Here is an 11,365-nt window from a genome sequence, read left to right as displayed (position 1 = left end):
GTAATAACCTTCCTTTATTTCTTTCCAAATGATGCCGTAGCCTAGTCATGGTCTTACATAATATGGTGCCATGGAGTTTTTCTCTCAGGGAATCGTGTTTAAAATCTCAACGGACTCCTTTAGATGACTCTATGGAGACAAACAGGGACTCATCACACATACTGAATCATTCATAACAAACACATTCCATAGCATGTTTTCAAGACACATACACACATACATTTCAATCAGTCATAAAAAATCATCTTTTAGCCTCAAAATTCATATCATATATTTAGACCAGTCAGATCTCATACTGTTCATATATACAAGGTCTATCAAACACTCATTTTACATCAAGATTTTCATACCATACTTATCTAGTTTCTAATTCATGTTTCAGTATCATTCACAGAAATTTCTGGAACACATAACATACATGCAAGATTCGGCTTAGGGACTCACCTAATAACTTTGAAGGGAAACTTAAATTCCATATCCCGCATTCAGCAAGAGATTGCAGCAAACACTGCCTTCTACAACAGAGGATCACCATTAATACCCATTCGAGTAGCTTTTATAATCATTTCCAACCTAAATAAACCATAAACAAAGCCTTAATTCACTAGAAATTCATGCAGATCTACATTTTTAGAGCCATAAAACTCACCTCGACATGGAGAAGGATCACTTAGTAAATCCCAAAATTTCAGATCCTGCTTAAACAAGAAAAGTACTTCTTGTTTCCTCTAACTCTAGATCTTAATACCTTAGAGGAAAGAGGGAAGAACATAACTCCTCTTAACTAAATCGGAGTACTATTGTAACTTAACCCAAGTCTCTATTGGAACTTGGTGAACGTCTCATCCATACTAAGTTATCTTATCCAAAATTTGCCACTATTATTCCCTTAGCTTTTAACTTTTCTTAGTTTATGTTCGGTTAGTTCCTAACCAGCTTACCTTGTAACTTAATTGGCACGGAACCATAATTATTATAAGGTGTACTATACCATTGGCGTAAAATCATACCCTAAAAATCATTTTTCTTAACCATAAATCTTATTCTGAAACTTATTAAAATCTGGTATGGAACTCTGATTATTTTATCTTCATATTGGGGTCCAACTAGTTTATACCTCGAAAAGGGCTTTTGGGCAAATATTACTTTGCCAATCATAATTCTTTATCACTATGTACCCGATCTTGTGTCCGCCAGAACAAAGGTGTTACAGGTGCACTCGAAGAGTTCCTACATCCTAACGTCAAATGCTCAGAAATCACTCTATAGGTCTTATTTCTGTAAACAACAATCAAACATCCAAGGCTTCACCGGGTGGGATGCTACACTACTATTTCATATTTCTCCATAAAGACTACTCTTTCATATTTCGCCACAAAAGCTACTTTTCATATTTCGCCACAAAGGTGTTCCCTTCATATTGCATCACAAAGGCGGTCCTTTCATATTGTGCCACAAAGGCGTTCCTTTTATATTACGCCATAAAGGTGTTCCTTTAATATTATGCCACAAAGGTGTTCCTTTCAGGGTTCACCGCAAGGGCATTTTCTTTCTTGACGTGTTTGCGATATACATTTGCCTAGTCTCACATTTCGTGAGGTTTGCCCATCAACGTCCTGGAGCATGCAGAAATCCCCATTGGGTAATAAACATCCTTTAGTCCTTTAGAGTGAGGACCATGTCCATGGGCAATTCCTTTCAGATTTCGTGTTTAAAGTCTTGACATACCCTTTTTGACAATACCGCGGGGACACAGACAAGCTCTTAACAAAACATACTACATAGCATACATTTGAGACACACATACACGATCATACTTCCCATCACATTACTTGAATTCATCAGATCTATACGATATGTATTTATCATCCACAACAAACAAACACACAACCACAAATATCCATAAATAATATCTTATATAGTCACATACGTATCATACTATAACTAGTCAGATTTATACAAACTATATATGCAAACCCCAACAAACATTCAAACTATATTTTCTTCTAGTTTTTGTTTCATAGTTCGGTCAATTACAATGAAAATACCTCGTATGAATAGTCTACGTGCATGAATCAGTATGAAGACTCACCTGACATCCATAATTAGCAGTTCGAACTTCAGATCCAACAGGAAATTGCAACAACAACAACTTATAAAATAGAATAACACCATTAAAACCCATTCGTAAAGCTGTTACCATCATCTAAAACCCAAATAACCCTCATATAAAGCCTTACTTCTTCATCTTATTGTTCATGCACTCTTACAGACCTAATATTTCATAACATAACATAAAAAGCCATAAAACTTTCCTTGACATGGAGTAACATGAAAAACCATACTTCAGGTTCCTTAAGATTTAGATAGAAGTACTTCTTGAAGAAGGAAGTAGTAAAACTCCCCCTTTTTAACTTGAATATCCATTAATATAACCCGAGTCCTTAGTGGAACTTGACACGTGCCACCAACTTCAAGGACTGCCTTTATAAATGGTTTACAAATATTAAAATAAGATATGTTTCTTGTTCATCTGTCCAGTTAGCTTCTAACCAAATCATCTAAAACGTAACTAGCATAGTAACTCAATTAACTGGGTGTACATTACCTTCGGCTATAACCCCTACTTATAAGGTCCTTAACACTCTTACCAATGCCTTCTTCTTTATAACTTAATGCATTATGAGTACAGTCCTTACTTAATATTCCAATACTTACTATACGTCCAATCTATACGCCAAAACAATAATTGGGCAGATAGCCAGTGTTTCACAAATTACTCTTAGTCTACTCACTAGAACTTAGAACTTGCCAAAAATGGGTGTTACAAACACAGTGAATAGAAAGGAAAAATCAAAGTATGTCTTAAGAAATAGGGAGTTTAAAAGAGACAGAACTGAGTCTGAAAATCGTTGCACATGTTGGGTTTGCCATCAAGGTACGAGACTGAGTTCATAGAACCTACTTGTCAAAAAACATATACATTTGTAAAAAAATTTCAAATGTGCTTGTTGGAAATCATACTTAAAAGCTTTGGCGTGTTCTCGTTCATATACTGTTCTTGTAAAGCATGAAACATGCTCTTATATCTTACCACTTCCTAGGGCCATTACCTTGCAATGTTTCTTACCCAAAATTCTTGGATTTTCTGTATTACTTGGCAAGGTTCTTTGCAGGCGGTTACGAAGCACCGTAGCTAACTGACCCATTTGGTTCTCCAAATTTTTCAGTTTTGGTACTTGGCTTTGGATTAAGGCATCATTTTTTGCCATGTTCTCTTTCAACAAGTTCTCCAAATAGTTGGATGACTTAGCTTGTTGTGGTTTTGGAGCTTGATGATTAAAAACTTGGGATTGGTTGGGTCTATGCTACATGTAAGTGTTGTTTGGTCCATTTCCTTGGTCACTCCAAGAAAATTTTGGATGGTTACGCCATGAAGGATTTTGCTTATCGTCTTCTGTTGCCGCCTGAGCTTGAGTGCATTCACGATGTATTTCATGTTTCCATGCTACGAAAGTATAGATCAGATCCTTCCCATGTTTTTCTTGTTGAGGAGATTGAGGTTCAACCAGACCTTTCGTATGAGGAGGAACCGGTTGTAGTCCTAGATCGTGAGGTCAAGGTGCTACGCAATAAGACAGTTCCATTGGTGAAAGTTATGTGGCGTAACCACAAGACTGAAGAAGCCACTTGGGAGTCGAAAGATATCATGAAATGTTAGTATCTGTACCTGTTTGATTTAGGTAAAATTCGAAAATAAGTCTAGTAGTTTTGGGTAAGTTTACCAGGTTAATTAGCGATTTATATTCTTAATTAGGTAGCTTAATTTCATCTAAAGATCGATAAATAATATTTCAAAAATAAAATATTTTAGAAAAATTAATTTTATGGTTTTAAATAATTTTGGGTAAAATAAATATTTTGGGTTAAATTGGAATTTAAAAATAATTTAAAATGGGGGTTTAATTGGGTGATTTAAAATATTAATTAAATGAGACTAATTTGAAAAATAAGAGAAATGTGTAACAGGTTTTATTGCAAATAAACCATATTTTTAGAATTTTGGAGGGAAATGAGCAAATTGTAAAACAAAGGAAAATAGGGAGTAGGCTGATGGCAAATTCCCCAAATTTTGAAAATCAGGTGTGGGTTTTCAATTTTAAAAACTCTGCTACTACCTCACTTTTCACTCATTTTTCACCCGAATTGATAGTTTTTTCTCTCAGTTTTTTTGTTTGTTTTCATAAACCAAATACCAGGGAATAGATCTAAACCTTTTCTCTCCCAGAATTCTCTCTAAATCTCTCGAAATAATTTTCAAAGTTAGGCAAAAATCATCCGAATTTCTTCAAGCATTTTTATTCAAACTTCCAAATCAATGATTTGAGTTCAATTGAAGGTAATCCTCATCTTTAAAATTTTTTTGAAGTTGATTTCAATCATTATTTGTTAATTAAAGTGATTATAATGGATTTTCAACTTTAATTTCTTCTTTCTTGAACTTGAGGATCAACAATAATGGATCTTTAATTTTGAGTTGGAATCCAAATATTAATGGATGTCTAAGCTCAAAATAGGTCTAATAAGAGGTTTTTAATCTTAAACCAAACGATCAAACACGCTTTATGGATCAATTTTGAGAAATTCAAATTTGATGAAGAACATGGATGATTTTTCCAGAAAAATTTGAAATGGATTAAATGATGAAATTAACACTTAGAATACATTTTATTGGACTAGGAATGAAGATTAGAAGTTGTTTGAGGTGCTGAAAAGGGAGTTTAGTTGAGGAATTTCTTATTTCGGCTTAGTTGTGCAACATCGATAAGGTAGTTTAGAGAAATGATTTAGATTCATATACATTATCAAATTTCATGTTTGTTGTTGTTATTGTTAGTTTGTAATGCATACTTTGTCTCTGTTAAAGCTCCACATCAAGAGGAGGAACGTGGAAATCAGAATTGAAGCTCAAACTTGCTTGTTTGAACATTTTTTTGCTTAAAGAGCTAACTGTGGAGGTGAGTGATATTAAGGGCAATTTGGTAAATTAGCCTGATTATGTGTTAAATTAAATGTTTAATTGGTGTTATTAATGACTTAATTACATATTGTATGGTTGGATTTGCAAAAATAGGTTTTATTTTATAAAAGAGAAAAATGGTAATTGGTTTGGAAAGTTGTGTATTATGCTTTTAGCATGATAAAATTGTATGAAATAAATTGATATTTGGAGCATGAATTTTTATTTATTAAACATTTGAAAAATGTGTTCTAATTGGTATAAGAATATTGGGAAAATGATATTTGTTATGCTTAATTATATTGATGTTAAAATTTTCTTAGCAACATGCTTTTACTTGCATTTTAACATCCTAAATTAAATGATTAAACAACAAATTTTATGCCTTGTATGTAAGATTATAATGACAGCATTACATGGTGGATCCATTGGATATAGTTAGCATGCCATAGGATTTGTGAGTACTCACCATTATTTGTCATATTGTGAGCATATGACTCTTGGTGGACTGATTTGTTTGGAGTAGATAAGGGAGTGTTGAGCTTGAGTCTCCACTCATCGGGTTATTTGAGGCACTATAAAGGAGCGTGTGACTTTGGCTCGCTCAATTCAAAGGAATGTATTTGATTTATGGGAGTTCAGAGATCCATTTATCCAATGTATGATCACACGTTTACTTATTGCCATGGATGTATTATGCCAATATAATTGATTGATTGTGCCAATATAATTGAATGTTTATGTGTTAAAATATGATTTTACATGCCATGGAAAAATTGATTCTTAATTCTTGAAAACCCATGTGTTGTTATGGTGAAATGTTTACATGTTATGACTAAAAATTTAAAGCTTAATTGCTTTGATTTATGCATTATTGGGTGCTAATTACTTGATGTTTTTACTATCATTCACTAAGGTTTTAAGCTTACAACCTCACATTTCATGCAGAGAAATTTTGGGCGTATGAAGTAGAGAAGCGAGTGCAAAGGCGATCCAAGAATAAGGCTCGATAATGGCTTAAGAAATTTACTTTAAAGACTATATAAGGGCATTGTGATGCTTTTGGGACTAGTGTTATTTTACTTGCAATGAACATTGGACATGAAATTTTGGACTTTAATTTTGGTGATTTTATAATTGATTTAATACATGATTTTATGTTTAATTGATGTTTGATTTATGGTATGTTGATGAGTGTTTGTACGGTGGTTGATAACACAGTGTATGAAGCATGTATTTTATACTAACAATGTTTAATTGAAGCTTACCATGGAGTGGATTGCTTGCTACTAAGGTATGTAGCTTGTGTGAATTAATTGGTGTTTGCTAAGCATGCAATTCGATGTTAAATTTTTTATTGATTGTTGCATATTTGTTGTAAATAAATTAAATTGGAGATGTGTGGATGTTTATGGTGATTAATTGTCGTTATTTCAAGTTTAATGGGTAAGTAAAATATGTAAAATTTGGTAATTAAAATGATTTTTTGACACAATAGGTGCGGTGGTTTGCACACTAGCGTGCGTCTTTTCACACTGGCATGTGGGTGTAACATCCCAAAAATCGAGGGTTAGTAGAATCAGGTTTGGGAATCGAGAGATAGTGGCCATGCCTTACTTTTTGAGATTAGCTATGTGTTTTTTGGAATAAATTAGGTATTGGTTTGTTGGTTAAGTGTTAGAGGAACGTTCCTTGAAAGCCAAGTTCAAATCCCTTCTCTCTCACTATTTTTATTATTTTGCAAATTTTGCCTTAAACCCTAGTTTGTGACATGTCTTATTTTTTAAAATAAATATTTGAAAATTATATCAAGAAGAAGTTATTGGTTTGATGGTTAAACATTAGTGAATTTATCCTTGAGGTCCTAACTTCAATTTCATTCTCATGCAAATAATTTAATTTTTTTACAAAAACTCCTTATTTTATGTGTGGGTCATTCAAGCCTAGTTAAACTAGGTATAAATATTAAATTTTCACTAATAATCAGCCTTTAATCCTCCTCCTCATTGCCTTAGCCATTCCTCTCCTTCTCCCCTTCTCTTTGATTTTATTTTTTTTTCCTTTCCTTCATTGCTTTCGTTGCCTACACCTAGTTTTACCATCTCTTTCTTTTTTATTTTTTATCTTTTTGCCACAAGATTTTTTAACATATTCTCCACCATATTTCTTTCATTTTTCCTTATTAAAATCAACCCCAAATCTGAAATCTTGAACTCCAAGATCAATCCCGAACATTGCCTAGAAAGTGTCATCGCCATTTCTCTCGACTAGCTTGGGTAAGGTCTATTTTCTCTTCAATTTCTTGATAAAAACAAAAATTTGAAGTTCTGGAATTTTGGGGATTTTAAATTATTTCAAAGGTATTTTTTTTCAGATTTTAATGATATTTCAAACCGCTTTAAAATTCAACCCCAATTTTGGCCACCATGGGTGGTGGTGTGTGCGCCTATGTGCAAGAAAGGGGGTTGTTTTGTTTCTTGGTTGTTACTTATATTTTTCAGCCTTAATTTGAGTTCTTGAGCCCTTCTAATAAGCTTTTAAATCCATTTCAATTAGGGAAAACTTTTCTTGATTGATTGGTCATTCGAAACCACAAATCATGAAGCGTAAGTTCAATTAAGGGTAACTAGTTTGTTATTTCAACATAGTTGTTGGGTAAAGGTTATGAATTGATTAAATTAAGGAATTTAAAAATTAATTAGCTACTAGTTTTCTAGTATATTATTGAATTAGTTTCTGACCCAAAAGCCTCAAATCATCTGTAAAGGCGAAGAACAATTATATGTACGGTTCGCATCGATACAGTGTAAGGGAATCTAACTAGTTTAGATTCATAAAATAGTTATAATTTCAACGATTGGTTTGAACTAATAAGTGGGTGTTTGAGGGCTGGTTTAATGGTAAATTTATTGAATTTATACTGAATTTTGGTTTAGGTTCGTTTAAGGAATTATTAAGAAAAATTGGAAGATTCACTAGTGTGCTGCGAGGAAGCAAAAAAAATAAGGTGTGAGTCTTAAACTCACAAAATTGTTTGAAAATGTTAAATATCATGTTATATTTGATAAATTAGCTTGCTGATTGGATTGACTTAATAGCCAAATTATTGATTTTGTGAGTGGGCCGAACCAGATATGTTTCAAGCCTTAAAAGATTAACTTGTTTGCAAAATTGCTAGTTTGGTAGTATGAATGTTTGATTGAGTTCGTAATTGCAGATTTGAGTTATGAGATATGAGAATATTTGATTGAATGATATAATGTGTTGAGATATTAAGCTTATGTACGGTTTAAACGCATGAGATATTTGTTATATTGTGTACTGAAAAGGGTGCTATTATGCACAATGAAAATCCGTAAAGTATGTGAAATTGAACGATATTGATTGATATCAACACAATGGTAATTTGAAAGATTAGAACAGTATTTCCATTTATTGAAGGTATGTGATTATTGAGGACATGCTGAGCATGTCAAAAGTATTGAGATATGATTATGTATAAAATTGTGTGACAAATTGCATATGCATTGGGTTGGAATTATGTTGGTTGATAGAGGAGTTCCGTGGAGCACAGGTGGCGTATTAAGTCTGCATTAGTCATAGTCAGTGTACTGCACCTAGAGTACCGAGGGGAATGGCGATTTGTCGTATTTTTACTGGCAGCTTGTCTACATTTTTACTGGCAGAATTTTTTGCATATTATTATCGGTGGTTTTAACCACAACGGGCTTAAGCCCATAATGTTTTGGAGTTCGGATGAAGGGTTCTGTGGAACTCGTGGTGTGTAGCAGATGGTATGGGTAGGAACCTTTTTGCATTGCAATTATGTGCACGACATATTCGAATGTTATTGATTTATGCTACGTATTGTATTTTGTTGTGTTGAATGGTGTCGGAATTAATGATTGTTACTTGAATGAATGATGACCCATGCTCATACACCATTTGACATTGATATTGATAATGGTTATGTAATGATACGAAGTTTCGGTGATGGTTTTGTGTTCTTCTCTTAATACTAATATGTTTCACTGTATTTGATGTTTTTGTCTATTTAAATAATTGTTCGACTCACACTGAGCTTTTCATAAGCTCACCGCCAAATAGTGTTTAACTTTTCAGGTAAACCTCGAAATTAGGACCGGACTTGGCATTCGGAGAATCACCTTGGACCTTGGGTTATTTTTTTATAAGTATTAATCTATCTCTATTGGTTTTGGTTTGTAATTTTTAATGACTTCTGGTCTGTGGCTTGTTAAATTTTCTTGTGGGATTTTCCATGCATGGATTACTCAAGCATAATAATCAGATAATAAATGATATCGGGCTGAAGTAAAATTTGATATTTTTCCCTACTTTTTGCTGCATTGCAAAGGAACGATTTTTGAAAAACAAATTGATAAGGCAACTAAGTTTTCAAAACGACTTGAAAAATGGTTTTTCCGCTATACTAGTTTAACATTGAGTTTTTTATAAAGAGTGACAAGAAAACGATTTTTCTAAAACAACACTATCAACAATAAAATGAATATTAAGTATACACGACCTAATGAATGAATGCTTTTAAGCTAACTCAAAAGTAACGTAAGTTAGCTTAGTTATTTTGGTGGCTAATGTAGCCTTCTCAATCCAGCCATAATGTCTAGGCTGGGTTTGGGAGGTTACAGTGGGTTTTTGGGGGTTTGATGTTTGGTTTTTGTAATCTAGTATTCTAATTTGCTTAATTTATAATTTAGTCCTAAAACTTGATTAGATTAATTGAAGCCTTTCATGATAGGGTAACTTAGTAATATTTTAGGATTAGACTTGTAACTATTAATATTTGGTAGAAACACTCTTAATTTTTAATTTGGGAAATGTACTAACAGTTTGTAGAAGTTACGATTTAGTTCCTAATAATAAAACTTGAATTAAACATAGTAAATGAACTCAAATTAAGCTGAAATTTTTAGGGATTGCATAATTTGACTAAAAGAAGGTCAAAAACTATTTGGAAATAAAATCGAGATAGTTTAACCTTAGGTGGTAATATGACCAAAATACCCTTAGGTTTAAATACTTAGAAAAAAGTTTTAAAATGGTTCACAAATTGCTTCTGCATTAATAAATGATAGTTAATTAGACATAAATGAGGTGTTATAAGGTTGGAGGTTGTGTCAGGTGGTCATTAGCTAGAGAGTGGCTTTGATGGCTAATGTAACTCTTTGAACTCGGGATGGTCTCTCTTGATCGGGTTTGAGGTGTCACAGTATACGCATGAAACAACGTTGAACTGACTTGGTGACTTAGCTACAAAATTATTCAAACCATTAGTGTTAAACTATTTCAAAATTGAAGAAATAGAAGATACTTGAGCTAAGAGTGATGTAAGTGCGTCCACTTCGTGCACTCTGGTTACTCATTTTCCTGAAGTTGCTCGATTTGTTGGCCATTGATAGTTGTTACTAGCGATCCTCCCAATGATTTCGTAAGCCTCATTGTAAGACTTTGACAAGAGAACACCATTCACAGAAGCATCTACCATCAACATTGTGTGTGCGTTGAGACCGTTATAAAACGTCTCCAACTAGATGCAGTATGGAATCCCATGATGAGGACACTTATGAAGTAATTCCTTAAATATTCCCCACGCCTCATACAAGGACTCATCATCCAATTGTGAAAAAGTGGTTATCTCATTTCGTAACTTAGCATTTTTGCTAGATGGAAAATACTTAACCAAAAATATTTTTGCTAATTCTTGCCATGTAGATATTGAACTAGGTGGAAACGAATTAACCCATGCTCATGCTCTATCTCGCAATGAGTATGGAAACAACTTCAGCCTCAATGCGTCTCCAGTAACACTGGCTATTTTAAACGAATCGCTCACCTCCATGAATAATCAAAGGTGAAGGTGTGGATCTTCAGTAGGCATTCCACTAAACTGGCTCGCAATTTGGGGCATTTGAAATATCAATAGTTTCAATTCAAATTGCGATGCCTCAATCTTCAATCTTTTAATTTCTGGATTTAATTCATTGAGGAGTGGCATAATGTACTGTCTTATGGCACAATCCCTATAATCAGCAAAAATGATTGGATTGTGCACATGATCGAATCCATTTCTTTGTCCATCATTTTTATTTCCAAGGTCCATCTACAGGTAATAAATTGATAATTTGATCTATGTTCATAAACACCTGAAAAATAAAACAATAAAGAATAAAGAATAAATTAGTAAAGTTAGGAGTTAAATAAAAATGGAATAAAAACCAAATTGAAAAGAATGATTTCAAAAAAATAATTAAGGCAAAATTCCTCGGAAATGGCGCCAAAAACTTGTAATGCTCGGTTTGTGCAGGT

At 33.3% G+C, this 11,365-nt stretch overlaps 1 non-coding gene across 1 annotated transcript; it reads left to right on the top strand.

Moving 5' to 3' along the window:
- Positions 1 to 10,602: 10,602 nt before the first annotated feature.
- On the top strand, positions 10,603 to 10,709 carry LOC128036287 (small nucleolar RNA R71). The gene has a single exon (XR_008193085.1). It is a non-coding gene; the product is annotated as a small nucleolar RNA R71 (small nucleolar RNA).
- The last annotated feature ends 656 nt before the right edge of the window (positions 10,710 to 11,365 follow it).

Source organism: Gossypium raimondii, chromosome 13, assembly GCF_025698545.1.
Source record: "Gossypium raimondii isolate GPD5lz chromosome 13, ASM2569854v1, whole genome shotgun sequence".
Taxonomy (NCBI): Eukaryota; Viridiplantae; Streptophyta; class Magnoliopsida; order Malvales; family Malvaceae; genus Gossypium; species Gossypium raimondii.
Note: the sequence above shows the minus strand (reverse complement) of the source record. Positions and strands in the feature narration are given on the sequence as shown.